This window comes from Chinchilla lanigera, unplaced genomic scaffold (genome assembly GCF_000276665.1).
Source record: "Chinchilla lanigera isolate Chin_1 unplaced genomic scaffold, ChiLan1.0 scaffold00087, whole genome shotgun sequence".
Classification (NCBI taxonomy): Eukaryota; Metazoa; Chordata; class Mammalia; order Rodentia; family Chinchillidae; genus Chinchilla; species Chinchilla lanigera.
In genome coordinates this window covers 6,329,696-6,349,827 of record NW_004955488.1, presented here as the reverse complement: position 1 = coordinate 6,349,827, position 20,132 = coordinate 6,329,696, and the positions used below count along the sequence as shown (strand labels likewise).

At 39.3% G+C, this 20,132-nt stretch overlaps 1 long non-coding RNA gene across 7 annotated transcripts in view; it reads left to right on the top strand.

The window, feature by feature from the left end:
• Positions 1-20,132, top strand: part of LOC106146639 — a 64,601-nt gene that overhangs the window by 23,958 nt on the left and 20,511 nt on the right. For 2 of the 7 annotated variants that reach the window (XR_001231171.1, XR_001231168.1), the window contains exon 3: positions 17,437-18,999. The exons of 1 other annotated variant lie outside the window; for it this stretch is intronic. This is a non-coding gene — a long non-coding RNA (uncharacterized LOC106146639). Of the gene's footprint in view, positions 1-12,778; positions 14,612-17,436; positions 19,000-20,132 lie in introns of those variants that run through there. 4 more of the 7 variants (XR_001231173.1, XR_001231174.1, XR_001231172.1 and 1 more) reach the window with 4 other exon arrangements.

Genomic DNA, 20,132 nt, shown 5'->3' with positions numbered 1-20,132 from the left:
CTGATTATTGGTTACCATTACAACGATGGCAGGGTATCCTCCTGTAATGCTTTCTCCTCAAGAGCAAAGAGATCTCCTCATTCTTGAGGAAGAAGCACTAAATTTGATAAATGGTGATGGAGACAATATCCCTAATGAACAAAACACTGCTTAATAAAAAGACGAGCCATGAGAGCTTTCATGTCTTGGTCTCCGCTTGCATTACTTAGGCGATGTTAAACATGTAGACCTGTCGATCTTGTGCTCTAGAGCTAGAATGTGACTATCAGCTGGCACATAGATCCCTTCCAAATGCTGCTAAATAGCACTTTCAAATAACTGGTACCGTCTCAGCCACATTATGAACTAATAAGTACTTTGTGTTTCACAGATGTTCTCAGCGATACGCAGTAAGTGTTACATATTCAAGGAGGGACTACTGCAGGAATAGTATTTATGTATCCTGGGTATGAACCTTTGTTCTTACAACATTGAGCATTTAAGATGAAAACTGGCCCTGGCATTGTATATAGCACAGTAGCACACTGGCCTGCTGACTGAACAAATACGATTGCCAAGGTGAATCACTGAATTCCAATTGGCTTTACTTGCTGGAGTTTCATTCCCTTTTCTCCCATACAGTGTCTTACTTTTTTATTAGACCAACTGCCTTCAAGTCTTGCAAGTAATTGCTGTATTTTACTGAGCATTGCTACAGCAGTTTCCCACTATTTATGTTTTTCAACTAGTACTTGGATGAGTTCCACTGAAGCAGAATGAGTAATGGTGTATGTTCCTCTGTGCAAATATCCAACGAGAACTGAGTTAGTAAAAGTCCCAGTGCTGCAACTCCTGTCACTGCTGTAATAATCACATCATCAGGCCACTGTTACTTTACTAAACATGGGTGACTTCATTTCAGTATTTCCTGCAGAGGACTATCTGGGAGCCTCCCTTCCAATAGAGGAAGTGAACTGACGAGGGCGGTGCTCTCATTCCAGAATTCCAGATCCTTTACATCTCTGGGAAGCTGCATCCTTTGTAGAAAATAGATCTGTCTGCGTGCCAAAGTGTAACCCTGACGTGCCACAGGGCAAGGGGAGGAGGTCCCACAGACATTTGCCGTTTCAGCAGTGATCCTCCCATTCGGCAAGAATTGGAAAGGAAGTATTTAACAATGGGATTTTATAAAAGCCAATGTAGTAAAGAATGTTTTTATGTTTGAAAGGATCGGAGGAAGTTTCCTTTTTCTCCCCTCTGATAAGTACAGGGTGTTTAGGGGTAATGGTATCTGTGGATTAGGAGGGAGGATTTGGCTGTTTCATTGGACCTGAAGGAAACATTTTCTCATTTTGTCATTTCCATAAAAGGTAGTTACCAGAAGAAAAAGTTGTAGTCTCTTAACTTCGTACTGATCTCAAATATTTTGCTTAGGGGGAATTAGTGAGGAAGTAACAGTCTCTCAGGAAAGTGACTTACTCAACAGCCAGAGCACTTTTAGTGTCTCCAGTCACACCAGAAATCATGAAGTTATTTTCCTTCACACATGTGCCATAAGACCTGCTAGTTTAAAAAGCTTGAAATGCAAATAGTTTTATATTGAAAAATGAAAATTCACGGAACAGAGGGAAAGACGTTCTTGTTATCATCCCTGGTGCGCTTCCAGCCAAGTCTGGTCTTCAAGGTAGCTGCTGTTCCTAGGTCTAACGTCTCATCAGATACACCAAGCGACTAGGCTTAGCAATCACTGCAAAAAGTTAGAGGAGATCTCCTGAGGAGCAAAGGTAAATCCCATTCTTTCAAAACCTGCAATGTGTACAGGCTTAGGGTACAACAATAGGGCGAGTCCTCATTAGCCCGGGACCCATGTGGTCATAACACAGAGCAAAAGTTACCTTCCTGTGCTCAAAGTATTTCAGTCTTCCAGGAAGAATAAGGCAACAATGATACCACCTTTGTGCTTTTTGATTATTTCATAATCTATTTGGATTTTGTTAATTTCTAGTCTCTAAAAATAAAGTAATTTAAGGAGATTAACATATATAGGATTATTGTAGCATCGCAAACTCTTCTTGGTCAGAGCATTCAGTTAGCTGGTCTATATCCCGCTCCAGTGGCAGCCCCATGAATTGGTCATCTAGCAATGTCTGGATCAGGGAACTAATACTAACGTATTTTACACATATAAAATTCATCCATTCACTTGATAAATGTTTATGAAGCCTTTGTTCAGATCAAGATATGGCTGCAGGCAATGTGACCTCCTTCGTGGAGGAGATGTCTAAAGAAGATAAAAGGTGAAATAGAGTTGCCTGAGAGAGCCTACGGAGAGTCTGAGGTGAAGTGTGAGAGGAAAGCGTGTATGGAGGTCTGCCAAGCTTAGGAGTTTCAGGAAACAGTTTAAGAAAGACATTTGAGGGCCAGGGCTCTAGCTCAGCAGCACAAGCACCTGCCTGGCAAGCACAAGGTCCTGAGTTCGAGTCCCGGTAATTTTAAAAAAAAGACATTTGAACAATGTGAATGCCAGATAGATGCTAGGCAAGTGGATTAAGCATGCAGGTATCTCAGAAAGCTAAAGAGCATGTGCAGGGTGGAGGCATGGGAGACAGAGTCTGCTCAGGAAGAATAGCTAGTGGGTCAGCGTAAGGAGATAACCATGGAAAGAATCAGGGCAACGTGACACTGTGAGGTAGGCAGAGGAGGAGGTCTCAAAGGGTTCTTCAGAGGAAAATGAGACTAGAAGGGAAGGGAAGGGAAGAACCAAGGAAGGCGAAACCCCGGTATCAGCAGCTGCAAACAGATCCATCAAGCATTTGGCCTAGAACAGAGGAAGGTGTCTGCCCCGTGGGGAAAGATGGGAAGATGTTAGGATAGCTTTGAGATGGAGTGTAGCGAAGTGGGGGACAGGGTGTACTTTATGGAGTAGGAAGTGAGATAGATCACCCTTAGAGGGCATGAGAAGCAGACAGGGTGTTTTGGAGAAGCTGCTGTGACTTGAGGGTAAAGCTGGATATAGAGGATACTGTGTGCTCTCCTGAGGGCTCAGATCAGAAGCAATGCATGGGGGGGGGGGCATGGATCCACTTTATGGCCTGGATTTTTTTTCCTGGCACTAAATCAAAAGTCCAGATACAGGCAGAAGACGGAGAGTATTGTACACTAAAAACCCCACCCGAGGAAACAGGCCATTGTTTTGCATGCAGGGCGCCATAGCTGTAGAGTAACCTCAGGCTGGCCTTTTGATAAATGATGCACTTTCCTTATCTAGAAGCAGCAGCTTTGCCCCCTGTCCTCCTTTAGCACTCCAGAGTATCTCTTTTCCCAAGCACTGTGGGTTGACTTGTATACTCGCGTGCCTAGCTGTGTAGGTAGCACTGATTTATCTGATCCCATGTAGGAATGAGCTCATCCCAAGTGAATTATATCCCACTTAAAACTATCACAACTAAACTATCATAAAAGGCAATTTCTAAGATACATTTTTCCTTATTTATAGTAGCTTCCTGATGACTTTAGGCCCTGGGTATAAACATCACTTGATGGGCTACGCATGTTGAGTGCATTGAGGCCTTGATATTTTGGCTTTGGTTTGAATCTCAGGCTTTAACTGCTAATCTCTGTCTGACTAAATCATGCCTTAGGAGCAGGGATTGTGTCTGATCCGTCTTTGCTCCCTACTGCACCTAGAACAATGCAAATAGCAGTCCTATACGTATACTTGGTTCACTTCTAAAGATAGTACAAGTCTCTTAATGTTGGCTGCGATCACATTGGCTTATTTCATTATTTGGCAGTCGTCAGTATTACTCAGGTTTGACTTAGTGTTAATTAAGACTCCTTCCTTTTCTATGTGAATTGCTCTTTTGCTCCAGTTGGTGTGAGTTCAGCCACAACCTAAGTTTGAATAGGAATCTAACATCCATCCGCAGGCTTCACAGGGGCTACTGCTGTGTCATTTCCCTCCGTGGGAAGTTTCCTGGCCATGCTGCCTCACTGCTAAGTTAGGTTTGGCCATCAAAGTAATCTGTGAAAGTCCTTTGGGATCTTGATAGGCTCAGGCAAAATAATTATTAATGTGCTTAGCGTTCTATCAAATTGGGAAAGCCTGATGTTAATAAAGATTAAGGTAAATAGTAACATATGGGATGCTGAAGCCAAGAGGAAGCCACAGAGGCTGGTTGCAAGCTCTTCCGAGTGGGTAGCTCTTGGTCGTCAGTTCCTTCACTGGACATCTGCTCAGTACTTGTGTTTTTCCCTAAAAGCATCAAGATTCAGACCAAACCTTAAGAGAGCAAACCTAAGAGCACATCTTAAGAGATTTGCTCAAATATACTTTGCCTGGCAGCTTCTTTCTCTCCATCCTTCCTGTAATGACATCAAAAAGGGAGAAAATAAAAACACCTGCCTGCCTTTGCTCCCAGATCCCTCTCAGAAAAGATAACACACAGTTGCTGATGGAAGGCACAGGATTTCAGACATTAGTTATCCACTTAATAAATGTTTGTTTAGCTATTACTCTGTGCTAAGGGGTTGGTGGTATACCTGTGAGCGAGTCAGACATCATCCCTCCCCTTCTTAGAATTGTCCCTTACTGCCAGGTCCTGAGAGAGGCTGCTGGAGGGACAGACAGGGCAAGAGCTGAACAACTGCCGAGTGAGTGGTGGACGCGGCAGAGCTGGGAAACCGCGCAATATGGAAGCTTTCAAATCACTAAAATGAAAATCAGAAGCTGTGTCAAGGTCTAGACAGATGAGGAAACTGGGTGAACCATGTAACAACGCCTAAGATACCAGAATTTGGAGTGGCTTGTTTTCTAGAACATTTACTACTAATGGACTTTTCATGTCAGTAAATCAAGTGCATACTAGTAATAGCTTTCCCACACTCTGGTTAGCATGCTCTGCAAATGGCACTGTCATGTGAAGTGATGCCTTTGAACTTGGAACTGCCTTAGAAGAATTTTCATTCTTTTGCCACAAGGGAAAAAAAACCTAGCAGAACAATGAGTCAATTTTTTTACTGTGTTGCCTAAGTCATTTTGTTCTTTAGAGAGTTTTCAGAGAATTGCTTACGCAACATCCATCTCCCTGTTCCTCCAGAGGGCTCATCGCAATCGCTTTCTGAAAGTCTTCCTTTGTTTCGGTGTGTGCTGACCCTAACCCTGACTCTTGAGTTAATCATATCCCAGGTACACATCTCAAAAGGACAGTAGAATGGAACCACAAGATAATTGACCCACAACTCCTATTTAATCCTAACTTGGTTCCTTTTCCCCTTTTCCAGTGCAGCTTATTCTGAGCCTAAAGATTGGCTTTCTCTCTCCTGGAAGCTTCTCTTCCACCTCCCTGGGGGCTGAAGGCCAGGATGTGTGGGCTCAAGCTCAGAAATCACACGAGGGACTCCAGATGCCCAAAGGGAAAGAAAGATTTCCTTTCTCTCACCGTTGCTGTATTTTCCTCTTCTTTTATGTATGCCTGGACTCCTTTTAATCTCCTGCTTCTCTCCATAGTAGCTTTCTGTACAAAAGCGTGTCATGCTAAGATGTAGAAACTTGTCCAACTGAAATTAGGCAGATGTGTGATGCTAGATATACACACATGACGCCTCTCCTCGCTTCATTTAGTTTCCAAGTCAGATATCGTTTTACTGGGAAGGCCTTTCCTGACCCCCCAGCGGATCACCTAACTTGCTGTACTTGCCCTGAGAGCATTTGTCACCACCCAGCTAGCTATGTGTTAGCCCCTTAATTGATAGCCTTTGTCTTTTCATGAATTCACTTATAACAGGGACTCACTGCTAGGTCTCTATAGCGTAGAACAGTGCCCTGGCACATGGTAAACCTTTCAGTTTTTCTTTAAACAAATTTATAGTACTTACAACATTTTGACAGTTAAGAATTTGAGATCCATCTTAATGGGCTTTGTTATCGTCTGTCTTAATACTGAGTATTGCTTGTCCAAAGTCACATAAGTAAGTGGAGGCAAGATTAGCACTCAGTCCCCTGACTCTTCATATGAACATGTAAGTGTCTCAAAAAAAGAAAAATAATATTCATACTTAATGGTATGTCTCTATAGAAAGTACAACAGATATAAAGATATAAAGAGCAATGCATGAGCCAGGTATGGTGGCGCAGGCCTGTAATCCCAGCACTCCAGAGGCTGAGGCGGGAGGATTGATGTGAGTTCAAGACCACCCTGGAGTATCTAGTGAGCTGATGGCCAGGCTGAATTGCATAGTGGAAGCCTTCTTAGAAAAAAAACAAAAAAGGCAATGCATGAAACTTAATTACTAGCAACTCTTTATTGAAAAGTGTGGACTCCTCATCTGAATGACAAAGGCCGTGACTGCAAATGTAAGCGAAGCATGTGATTAGTCTGAAAATTGTACATCAAGCACTTCAACATGGGAAGAAATTATTTAAAAGGAAAAAGGAAGTAGGATAGAGAAAGGGAAAAGGGAGAAAAATGCAAGTTAGCTGTACTATCAGGGTCTCTTAGTGCATTGAAAAGAAAGGTTTGTGCTAATACCGAGTGGAGAATTTTTTATGCCCGTATCTTGTACTCTGAAGATGACAGTATGCAATGGATTAACTATTGCTATCCTCCTAACATTTTGCTATGAAATTCTGTTATATCTTTTTTCCATAAAATAAAATTTTAAAAAATCAGGCACTTCAGTTTCTCTCCTTGAACTTCTGGTACCAGATGATTACAAAAATGGAGTGAATTTGATCTTACTTTTCCTTTCTTTGGCCTAATTCTAAGATGACTGTTTATTTCTCAAGATTTAACTGGTGTTGCTCTGTTTTCTTTTCCATTCCTTTAGGGAGAAAAGGGTGGGGACATGTTTTACAAACTTCTAAGTTCCCTTTTTCGCTTCATGTACATCATGCTGCCCTGCAGAGACTTTGGCACTGGTGATTCAGCAGCTGGGTTTGGGGCCAATTGAGTTTCATTCTGCTATTTGAGCTGCTTCTTGCTTCCCTGGCAAACTCCTCACCCTTCACACGGGTTGGGAAATACATGAGTTTTCAGATGATAGGATTTCAAGGATTTTGTATGGGGATGTTTGTTTTGTTTTATTTTATTTTGTTTTGGTAATGACATAGAGCAGGTTAAGCTAGAAGCTTTGATTTTGCAAAGGTAATAAGATAAATGTTCTTTTGTCATAAGATTTTGCGAAATGTTTGTTTTTTTCAGTTGAAACTTTCAATTTCAGTATAATGGAAAACATGAAGATCTGAGGTAAATTTAGTCTATGTGCATAAACACATTTAGAAAGACTTAAAGATTAACTGAGTCAAAATGAAAACTATTTTAATACTAATTTGTTGTATAAGTTGAGCATATTTTTCTTGGCTTGGTCCTACTGGGCTCTGCTTTGCATCAAAAGAAAACATTCTGTCATGTTAATATACAATAGCCACAAAAATCCTGCACACGGCTACCACCCTCAGTGCTGTGAAAGGAAATTATTGTCAGAAGTTTTCTTAAAATATAAGAAGTCCTCTATTCAAATTTCACTGAACATAATCCACCACCTGAGAAATCTTTACATTTTTCCTATTTTAAAAGCAGTCAATTACTGTGATAGATGGAAACTTCTTTTATTTAATCTGCCTAAAGTGAGCGCTACATTGAGAATCCAGGTTTCATCATTACTCTCATGTCCTTTGAAAAATTGAAAATTTATTAGAACATTAAGAAAATTTATTAGAACATTAAGAAACTAGTAACCAAAAAGAAAAAATCCCCAAAGAAAAAAATGATTCATAATCCTAAGATTCAAGCCTAAATATTATAGTTTTTGCTTAATACCTTTCAGTGCCTGCTCATTTTTATAGTTAAGATCATGAAATATGTCAAAAGTCATAGTATACTTTAAAATATTATATAGGTATTGTATTAATGACTTAAGGGATTACATTATGTTGATAGGCTGCCTTGTGCCAAATTGCTATTTAAATTGTTTTCATTTTAATGATCACTCTTCCCTTTTTTGTTTTTTTTCATTTTATTTCCTTATGGTAAATCACCTTCAACAGTATCACCGAATCAAAAATAGGATTTTGTTAGCTTCACATGAATATAACAGATTTATTGCAGCCACGCCAGCATTGTGTATGCTATCTCTTTAAGTTAGTAGTTATAAAATATCAACTCAAAAAATTTATTGACTGCCATTTATAAATTACAAAGTTAGTAAGGCTCTCTGTATTTGGTTATTTGAACTTCTTCTTTGGAGAGTTTTATGCTCACAGCACTGGAAGCAGGCATTCCTGGCCCCATTATTGCATATTGAACATTGATGTACGTGGACCAATAAAGACATTTCATGATCCTCTGAGAAGTTGTGTATATAAGGCCTCCCCTCATGGAGGAGTGTGCATTTGGCTATATAATATAGTAAACATGATTATTGCCCATTATAACAGACAGTTGCTCTATCCTTCAAGTTGACAGTGGGTATGTTATTGGATGGATATGTAACCATAATGGAAAATAAGCCACACAGATTAAAGCTTAGACAAAGGGAAATATAGGAGCCATTGTAGATCACAGGTTAAACACAGTGTCTCATCTCATATCTCATAGTGACATATACAGCATATCATTGTGTCTAGCATTTTTATAGCTTTACCCAAGATGCCTTAGATAGGAGTGTTAGTCTATCATGTTTACTATAAGTAGTTGTGTCTACCTTTTGCTGTTTGTCTTCTCTTTGTCTTTTGAATTATTTGTTTCTCTTTCTGCCCTCTTTTCAACAGACATTCTTACTCTTATGTTTTATGTGTTGGTTTTTTAATGCTCTATTTCCTTGCATTTTTATAATGTCACTGTAGGGATTACAGTAGGCTTCTGCTTTTCTCACAATCAATTTAAAATTACTATTGGATTAAGTTTGGTAAAATAATGTATTATATATATATATATGTAGAAACTTTGAAATACTATATTTCCATCTTGGCCTCTCTATCCTTTGTCCTCTTATTGCCATGTATGTAATCATCTACTTTACAAACCAATATGCAGTATTACAAGTTGGCTTTCAGCAGACATATTTCTTCAAGAAATGCAAAGGAACAATGTATGAAAGTGATAGTATGACACCCGGGTAGTTACTAAAATAGTCTGTCGCTAAAATAAATCTTATAATTCACTACCATGATGTTATCCACTATGGGAAAGCCACGTGTCATTTTTATGACATCTAGAGGAGGCTCAGCGTGGAGTACAGCACCAGGGCAATGCCGAGCGGTCAGTTGGGCCCATTCACTTGGGCCTCTTGATTGAATCTGTCCTTGTCAAATATTGCCTTGATCATAGCCCACATTGCCCTACCTAACGGCAAAACTGAAAATATGAAGTTCTTGACTTTCAAAGACCTGCTTACTGCCTGTGAAATCATTTAGTATTCAATGATTTATTCATTGTTTAAATATATTTTAAGATTTGAGGCTTATGCCTTTTTGGGTCTATGTAGAACAGGCATTTTAGTCACTGTGTGATAATATAAGCCACCAACACTGTTCGCCTTGTTGAAACAGTGCTCATTTGCTTACAATATGTAACACTTGCTTTACTTCCCAAAGGAACAGAAAAACAACCTACAGTGCTTTAGGTTACAGTGACACCTGGTGGCAGTTTTGTTTAGACTTTTTTATTTGATTCTATGTTGTCTGTAACATTTTTTTGTAAGGAATCATTTTATCAGTTTGGATGTGTGTTAGGAGGCCTGTCCTTTCTGAGCCCCACGGCACCTTCTGAAACAGATACTTGCGCCAGAAGCCCTGCCAGAAAGAACGTCCATTGTCCCTTACCTTTCTACCTTTGGCTTGAGAGAGATTTGTGCTCTGTGTAGAGAAAGAAGTCAACAAAGGCAGAAAGAAGGACCTTGTTACGTGGTAAGATTGGCAGAATTTGTAGTAAAAGTATCACATGAAGTATTCCCAAAGAAGATGCACGCTTTTTGAGAACATGACAGGCACATTCACACTATATCTCTGGTATGAGGTCCATACTATAGATTATCTTATTATTGTATAAAAGTTAAGGGTCAGAGAGAATTATAGGGAGAGAGTACCTAACATCACAAGTTAATCAACTTGACTAAATCTCTGGGGGAAAAAAAAATTTAAAAAAAAATCTCTAGGGAAATCAGGATTTTCAGACGAATGCTATTTCTAATTTGGACAATGGAGGAATTTAAATTTAAATGCTCCAGTGTAATTTTAAAACTTGTATACATGTTGCATGAATATATTTATAATTTTTTGAAAAAATTAATATTTCCAAGACAGTTGAATTCTTCTCTGATATCCAGTCCCAGTCCCTTATAGCTTTAAAGCTGCGATATTTTAACTTTAAAATGAGTGTTAGAAAAAACTGCTCACCTAAAAGGTATCCTAAAAGATAAAGTATATCACCTGGGATTTTTTAAAGCAGATAATGGATAAAAAGATTTCGAGTGTGCTGGTGGGCGTAGCTCAGTCGTAGAGAACAATGTCCTGAGTTCAACCCTGAGCGCACGCGTGCGCACGTGCAAGCACACACACACATATACTTGGAATATGGAATGTGTCTAATGTGATGTAATATACATTTCAACTAAACATGTTTTCATGCAGATTTAAAAACGACCACGTTCTACATTATCAGCAATTGGTTTTATTTGACCAAAATGCCAATTAAATCAGAAGCCTTACTGAAGAAAAAAAAAAAAAAAAGACTTCACTTTATAACAAGAACTTTTCAGATTTGTCTTTGAGTTGTTAAAATAATCATTTTATGTAACTAAAGTTATTTTGGTGACTGCGTTTAGTAAGGGTGTGGTGCGTTCCACTTAGAACATTTTAAACTCTTACATGATTATTCAGTATTCAGACCCAGCTACTAGGGGCCATTTCCTTTCATTCTTGTCCGCTTTTAAACAGTTTACATGGATTTTTTTTTTCTCTGCAATTTTTACCCTGATTTTCTTCACTTAGAATATATCTTAAAAATCAAATGTACAAAGTAGGCTGTTGTCGTGAAAGGTTAACTTCCCAAGAAGCATTACTGTCATTTAAGAAAAGGTTGCTTCCAGTGCAGCTAGGAGTTCCTTACAGAAGTAAAACAACCTTACTTGGAATTAGTTTTTGGAAACTGGTATTCATTATTTAAAGATCAAAACCCAGATAATTGTTGTCACATTGTTAAATCACCAGGTATAAATAACATCATTCACTCATTTATTTATCAACTGTTTACCAAGACCTTTCTTCCGTGCCACCCAAATTCTGGATGTGCAGTGTGAGCTTTGAAAGAATGAATTAAGTGACACAGAAAGCAGTGTTTCTTCTCGAGTAATTTGGTCCTAGAAAGAGAGAGAAGGAACTGTCATCAGATCTGAGCTCCAGGGGCGAGAGACTGTGGAAAGCGAGGGGAGAGGTCAGGCTGGCGGAGGTGTAGGCGTGAGGGACAGCAGTGACCGCAGGATGCTTCTGAAGAGCGGACGCGCGATGCCCAGGTTGAACGATGACCAGGATGACAGGAGGACTGATCCCTCCAGACGCGCTTGCAGAAGCCCAGACAACAGGGTAAAGAACAGGATGCGTGATTCGGTCCTTAAAAATGCCGCCATCCCATCAGTTCGGACAGAACACCACGAGTTCGGAAGCCTCCTGGTGCGGGTGTCTGGGCGTCGTCATTGGTGCCCCTGAGATCTCTTTCCTCTGTCACTTCTCTTCATGCTGTCCCCTTCTTCAGGAGGACCCTGGTCACTCAAGCCAGGCTCAGAATCCTTTGGCTTCTTGGTCCCTTCCACTAATCACTCAGAGCTCTGCAGTACTCTCTCGTTTCTCTCTGTTTTCTTTCCTGTCCCACTTCCTCTTCCCTAAATAAGGCTTTCACTGTGCAGCAATTATTTCCTAATTTTCCTTGCCTGCAGATGTCTAACTAGAGTAAATTCTCTAGGATACAGACATGGTTGTGCCACCTGTCTCCTTGTAATCTTTCAGGGCCCTCTGTAATTTAAAGAAAATGCCCAGACCCTTTAGCTTGGCATAGAAAGGTCCCCATCCTCACCCCACAGGCCTCTCTGTGATAGCCTCACCACCTCCTACCCCAACCCTTGTAGCTCTCTTCTCCAAATCCCTGCATCTGTGAGGCTTTGAGCAGCTTCCTTTTTCCATCTGCTCGCTTGTTCTTTCTGATACACCTTAAGCTTCACTGTTCATCTTTTCCAAATACTCACTAGGACTGTCTTCACCTGGTCGATTTTATTCAAGAGCGAGCCTGGTTTATCAGCCAACTCCAAAGTGTCTTCTGACTCACCATTAAAGCTTTATGTATCTATCTAGCAGGTTAGACTGTGTCTGGAGTGAAGCGAGGGTACCATTTATTTCTCACGATGTAGGATGTAAAACAGTCTGGTACATGCAGGGTGCCCACACAGGTTTATGAATGAATGACTCATGACCTAGAATAGCTTGGGAGTGTGTCACTTTGGTTTGCAGTGTAGTATTCTCATCTTGTAGGGCTGTTCTGTGCTGGTATTGATGACTTCTGCACCCAACTATTTTGTGCCCCACAGACCAATTTGACAAGTGAAAGAACCGTTTGAATAAGCCATTATTGGAAGAGAATGTAGGGATTAACCTGCTGTAACTACATTCATGTGTGTGTCTCTAGTTACAAATGTACTTCCTTCCAAATGTGACATTTTTAAAAATTTACTTTTATTTAGGTGTTTTGCCTTATCATTTGTACCCTAATTTTTGCTTTCCGCTCGTGCCATTGACTCTGTAACCCAGGAGGAAGGTAGCTTGCACTAAGGAAGCCGTCAAAACGGTTATACGTGTGTCAGCAGCACAGGTCAGCCCTGCTCAGTTCTGGACAGGTGTGAGATGGGACATAGCCGGAGCTCACAGGTGAGGAGCTGGAGTTCATGTCTTCTCCCATAGTCACCAAGGAAACGTGTGCCTTTTAAGGAGGGAGCCTGGGGAAACCTTTGGACCGTGTGGGAAAAGCATAAAATACTGAAAATCCTAAAGTAACCAAATCTCTGAGTGTGCAAGGCTGAAGCCAGAGATCCCAGGAAAGTTCTGGGGTGTACAGAACAGGAGGAGCACAAGGACCGAGCAGGTGGCAAGAAAGTAAGCTCCGTGCGGCTTCCTCACCCCCTTTCCAGGGCCAGGCCCCAGAGAGCTGGATTCCGATCTTTCCTGTAGTTTCTTGAAATGGTGCTGGGTTTCCCGAGGCTTCTGCCTGCTCCCAACCCCAGCCTAGAGAGCACTGAGCGACAGATACTGTAAACATCCTACACTCTCAGCTGTGGACAGTAAGGAGCTGGGAGAAGGCTGTTTACTCTCTCTGCCTTGGAAATCAACTAAGGAGAAGCGGATGGGGGGTATTTCTATGTCTTACAATCAATCCTATCCTGTGATCCCTTCTGAAGAAACTCTTAAGAGGAAAAAAGTGAATTAATGAATTCATGCTGAGAAATGTAAAATGAATGTATTAGTGAGCAGTTCTACAAGGAGAAAGGAAACTAAGGAAGTCACATTTAAAAATGTGGAATAATGTCTATAGTTATCATTGAAGTGTCTCAGAAAGAACGAAAAAGATTACCAGATAGCCGAGGTGAATGTGTTCATAGCTGGTGCGAGGCCACACTATATGGATTACTGTGACCTGGCCTATAAAGGCAAGAAAACACTAAGTGCCTGTGCATTAAGCCAAACAGTTCTCCATTAACCTGAGTAGCATTTATACGCTAAGTTTAGCTTTTTTGGAAGCAGAAATTGTAGTGTCCTGGAGCTTGCTACTTTATCAGAAATCAGAGGCAATTTGGAACTCCGTGCTTCAAGAGTGGTAGTGACATGTGATATGAATAAAAGATGCTATTTAAATCTAGAATATAGTTACACATTTCAAGAAAAATAGGATTGTGGGTGGTGCTTGGAGGTGAGGGATGGCCTACAAAAAGACAATTTTCAGAAAAATCTGCAGAACTAACTTATAGGTTCAGCCTTAACTGGGAAAACCATGGTCTTTATTTCTTCATCCAATAAATCATGTACATCAAATATTTATTCAACATCTAATCTATAATTTACCTAAATTTGAATCTTTTCTAATCAATTTAAAATAAGCCTTTTTTTCAAAGAGATCATTTAAAAGGATAAGGTATTTTTTATATAGCAAGCTCTTAAGAAATTTAATAAATGTCTGCTTCAAATCTTAAACAAATTTGAGCCAAATTGCTTGCATTAGTCTTGGCGTATCATTATATGTGTTACTTAAACTAGAAGACAACTCTGTTGCTTTAAAAGTATTAGAGGAACTTTTAACGTTCCTTCCTCCCCAAGTTTAGAGAATAACACAATAGGACAGCTTGTTTCATGCGAACCTAATGACAACAACAAAACTATATAAACACGACTCTAGTGTGTGATTTCAAGGAAGCGTTTGGACAGGCTCGTCTTGCAGCAGTAGCAGGCATTGTTAAAGTGCTTGCTGAGCAACTTGGTTTGGTTGAGTCATTAACCTGCCTAGATTTTGCCCACAGGCTGAAGGAAACCCTCCTGGAGACAAGTCACAAAGATGTTTGATATTTTGCTTCCTGCCAGGAGATGTGGATTTTATGGGTAAGGACAAAAGGTGCTTGAAGCAGACCAAGAGGAAAATCGTATGTGCTCTTTGCCTAAATTAAAGGGGGAGGGGGGGATATTGGGATAATCCAGACTCCAGCAGATATTAACTTTCAGGCATGAATGTATACACTGCAAAGCATGTTGAAATATGTGTTGATATTTATTCCATTATTCTAGAGACATGTATTGGGTACCTGCTCTGCAAGTTCCATGCAGAGGGCTTTCATGGGACTTACAGGTCAATAATGTGTCACAATTGAAATGCCTTGTTTATTGTATGTATCAGTGTAAGGTATCTATATTTAATATAATTCATCGCCTTTTTCAACCTTTCAAAGCCAAATGAATTTAAAGATTTGAGAACATTGATTTCACTATCTGTGAAAAATTTGTAGACATAATATTGATAGTCTTTTTATTCAGCATTGTTCCTTTGATATGGTCTCCCTATCCTAGGACTGGACTGCCTTGTGACATAGGTAGGTGGTATTAATAAGTCCACGTGAGCAGTCACTGTATGTGTACACATTTGATGAGAAGATCTTGTTAGTGCTTATGTTATATACAGTCATGTGTGTATGTGTTTACTTAAATGTTATATACATTCAAATTATTATTGTGTGTCTGTCAAGTAAGCATTCATGAACCTTTGTTCAAGTTTGCAGCCTTTTAAACACTGCTAAGAATGATTTATGTATCTTTACATTATATGTTTATACATTCCCACACAAATGATGCAAAGACTTTAAAAGAACAAAATATTTAAATGTAAATATCCTTATTTGAAAACATGTTTATTAGCAGCTCATTGTAAGCCTAACTGTGTTGTTAAAAACTCCATAGAAATGAAATGTTATACCCAATATATCATACTTTTATGAATTCGTAGTCTCCTTGTCTTTGCTTAAATTAGTAAATCTTTATAATTTATGTCTAGTGGTGATATAGTTCTATAAAATTACTCTGGTTTAATTTCTTGAGATTTAGATGTACTGCTACTCTTCATTTTAGAACTGCAGAGAGGAGATTGTTAGTCACAACATTGGTTTAGCGGGTGTTATCTTTTTTGGTTCACACAGTCATTGAAAAGCTGTGTGGTCCGTAGATAACAATCAGTTACAGTTAGAGTAAGTGCCTGATTTATGAACATTCCAGTTGCGAATTTTCAGAGATAAGGAAGGGCCTGGCGTTACAAACATTCACACATATGAACATATCACGGAAGTAGCTCACATGTCTCCTTGGCCGTAAGTGCATCACTGCCCCCAGTGAAATTCTCCTTTTGCTAAAAAAAAAAAGGTGTTCTATTTTAAGCTTATACACACACAAAAAAAAAAAAAATTTTTTTTTGTACTGTTGACATCAAATTTGGAGCTTTGTGTATGCCATGCAAGTACTCTACCACTGAGGTACATCCGTAGCCCATAAAAATCGTGATATAGTCAATCAAAATGAAAAGGGCTTGACTCCTTCAACAAGTTAAGTCCCAGGTGCTGATTTGCTCCACACAATACTTCCATCCCTCATTTACCACTCCAGTACACCTAGGCAGGCAGTTTTGGTTGTCACAGTAATGGGAGACTGTCACTCTGGTGGGCTTGGGACAGTTCCACTCAAATAGTTTCAGCCAAAATGACAGTAGTATCCCCACCAAGATAGATGTTCCTAAAGGTAATTTCCCTCTAGGAGAATTTGAACACTTGTAGATTTGTTTAACACACCTCTGAAGTGGGCTACATGGCACACTGCAGGTCTAAAAGAGATAAATAACCGCTGGATGATTTTTAAAACAACCCAAATTAAAGAATAAAAATCACTGACTAGGAAAATTGCCCATGACTTTGGATTGGTACCAAACATTCTGTAATGTGGAGTTTATAAAAGGTTTTGTCACCAAAAAGTCAAGTATAGCTTTAAAGTGCCTCCTCTTTGGCTTAGAGAGAAAAATACTATTTTATCTACCAAGGTTTACAAGGGAAACCGGTTACGTCCACAGTTTGCTAATGTCATTTACTTGCGAATCTTGCAGCGTACAGGATTTGACCATATCACAAAGTCATTAGAAAGCTGTGAACTGGTAGCTGTACTAACACTGGGCTTAGAGATTCCTAAAAGAAATGTCTTTAAATCACCTTTAAATTTTAAAATAGTCCTGACGCAGTTGCTGGCCTTGCCATGTGCATATGTGAACAGGCCAGGTCTCTGCTATGATGTACTTCTGTGCCACAGTGGTGCCCAGTGTGTCCCTGCGGAAATGCCAGGCTGGAGTTGTCCCCTCCCATCCCGCTCCACTAACGTCCCCTGGGCATAGTCAGGACATTGGGCGGCAGCGGAAGCAAGCTGTCACCACCCGTAGGAAGCTCCTAGTTTTGTGGGATGACACCTGTGATGTGTGTCAGGTGATGTATGTTGCAGGGAATTTTGTGATGTATGTTGTGATGTATGTGATGTATGTTGTGTATGTGTAAGTGTAAGAAGTGTATGTAATGTATGTGTAAGATGTATGTGATGTATGTATGTTTGTGATGTTGCAGGGAATATTTTATAATTTTTCACGAATAATCTACTATCACTCATTCCCAGGTATTGATTTACTAAGAAAGATTAGGCAACAGGAAGCCTGGTTTCTATTCAATACTAATAATTCTCACGATCACCACTAGTTATCATGAATACAGTATACTCTCAAAACCTGGCAGCATCTGCAAGCAAATACTTAAGTGTCTTTACTATATGCTGAGCACTCTTCTGTATGTTTTGTTTATATAAACTAATTTACTCCTCACAATTAGATAATAGGTGTGCATATTATTTTTCAGATGAGAAATCTGTGGTGAGAGATATTAAGAAAATTACCCCAGGTATGTTTACAAGCCTTTAGAACTGGTATTTCAGACTTTGGCAACACAGCACCAAAAATGACCTCCAAACCACACAATGATATGCACACTGTCCTCTAATTTATTGTCTTACTTTTATTTATTATTTATCATCCCCATTTGGGGGAGGTGGAGGCCGAAGTTGAAAGAATTAAGAGACTGTTGTGGTCACTGAAGTTGTTTACAAGTACATGTATTCTGGGTCTCCTCTCCTGGCACATTAAAAGAAAAAAAGCCTCTACTCCATGACCTCTGAGGTTAGGTGTCCATGTGTGACTCACTTCCATCAATAAAATGTGAACAGAAGTGACAGGAAGTATTAAGAGCTTGTATACAAGCCAGGCATGGTGGCACACACCTGTAATCACAGGTACTCAGGAGGATTGCAAGTTCAAGAGACAGTCTGAAAATAAGAAAAAGGATTGGAGATGTAGCTCAGTGGTGGAGCGCCCCAGACTTGATCTCCTGTAGTGCAGGAAGGGTGTGTGTGCAATTAGCTTGTGCACTTCCCTCGAGCTTGGCTCAGCTCCTGTCAAAGCAGAGTCTGTGACACTCTGGATCTTTCAGTGACTGTTGAGCAGTCCCTCTCTTTGTCTGGCCTTGACATACAAGCAAATGGGTAAAATCCTAAGATTCAGTGGGAGCAGAGAAAGGTAGGAGGTAATGACCACAACATAAAATAGCCTAAACTAACAAACTCACCTAAGTACACATAAATGCATAAACTTCTATAGCTCATTGGTGCCAGATATATGTCTGGAATCCAAGTCTCTGACTTAACAGTTCATAGGATTGTTTGGTTTTGTTCTGTTTTAACCTGTGTTTTGGTATTATATGACCTGCAAGAACCCAAACTCCATTCTTTTGACTGCTTTCTGTCTAGCAATAATGAAAGTGCATAAAACGTTCAGCCCAATGTCTATGGTTCGTCCAGGACTAAGAACATGCAAAAGAAAAATCTCTCATTCTTTGGCCCATGTGTTTTGTCTGGAGCTTAATACCATGATTTGTAGTCTCAAAAAAAACTATTCTGACTTTTAAGTTCTGGGATTCAAGCTCTAGCCACAGACTATCACCAGTAATGTTAGCTAAAGGGGCTAATTAGTCATGAATGGTACTCACAGTACACACAGTTATCATGGTACCTACCAGGTGATACCTGCCTTCATTCCCTTGTGAGTTATCATTCACCCAAATCCTCTGACTCTGTAATCTCAAGTAATAGGATTTGATAGGTAAATATAAAGTAATACATTTTTTTTTTTTCACAAACGGCACATTTCCCAGGTTGGAGTGTTTAAATTCTGAACTGCAGGGATTTCTAACTCTTATCAACAGAATCCATAAGACAATCTAGCTATATAGCACTGTTATGACAATGAATGACATAGACCGCATGAAATTCTGAACATCTTCCCTGAGAACTATCTTCCTAAGAGCCACATGAATAGAAGAGTTGGAGAGCCCTGTCTCTTGCATTTTTTGAGTTACTGAATGACAACGGTAGGTACCCATGTGATATGGAAAAGGTAGAGATTCTATCCCTCTAACTAATGTTTTTTAAAGATGAAGCAATTATCAATTATTTGTTCAAAATTGATTCTGTGTGATTAAGTACTTTATTTATTTTATCACCAGATTGCTAACCTTGCATTCAGTAATTTAAATTCTTTTAAACTTCTTACTTGCTAATAATCCTGCCTCATTCCAGAAATGACAAGTTAATTACTGTTTGTGCACTAACTTCGGCAAATATCTGTTAAAGGATACTGAGTTACATTTTACAGAGTGATCTATCCACAGAATAAATGATATATGTTGGGTTTTTGTTGCTTTTATTTTAAAATAATCATAGAGTTACAGAATGTGGCAAAAGTAGTATGGAGATTTCCTGTGTACCTTTTACCCAGTTTTTCCCCGAATGGTTACATCTTACAAAGTTATTGTGGAATACTGAGAAACTGACCTGAGTATACTGTGTACATGGAGAAGAGTGTATAAATTTATTGCATGGGGAAGTTCACGTACTCACCACTATAATTAACACACAGGCTGTTTGACCACCAAAAACTCCTTTTCTGTGGTCATATCCACCCATTGTTCCTGCAAACCATTAATCCATTTGTCTTTATAATTTTATCACTTTCAAAACATCCCATAAAAGTTCTTGGTTTGGTTTTTTTTTTTTTTTTTTTTTTTTTTTGTACCGGGAAGTGAACTCAGGACCTTGAGCTTGCCAGGCAGGCGCTTGTGCCTCTGAGCTATATTCCCGGCCCCATAAATTTCTTAACACATAATTTTAAAGTAATTTCTGATGTGTTAATTAAAAAATAAAGCATCTCAAATATATTACTCAAATATATTACTATTCATATTAACAAACTAGAGATGATCTCAGAATTCATATTGAATAATCATGACTATCATACAAATTTGCTTTGGGATATAATTTCCAATCTTTTGTCTATGATCTAAGCACATACTACATTTTTTTTGGTACTTTATTTGAACTAGAATTTTCTTGATGGCTTGCACAGCAGTGCATTTCTGTTAGTAAAAATCATTAACAAATGCTCCTTAGATGAATCTTACACTTCTCTGCAAAATATAGTTCTCTTCTAGTGTCTGTGTTTAAG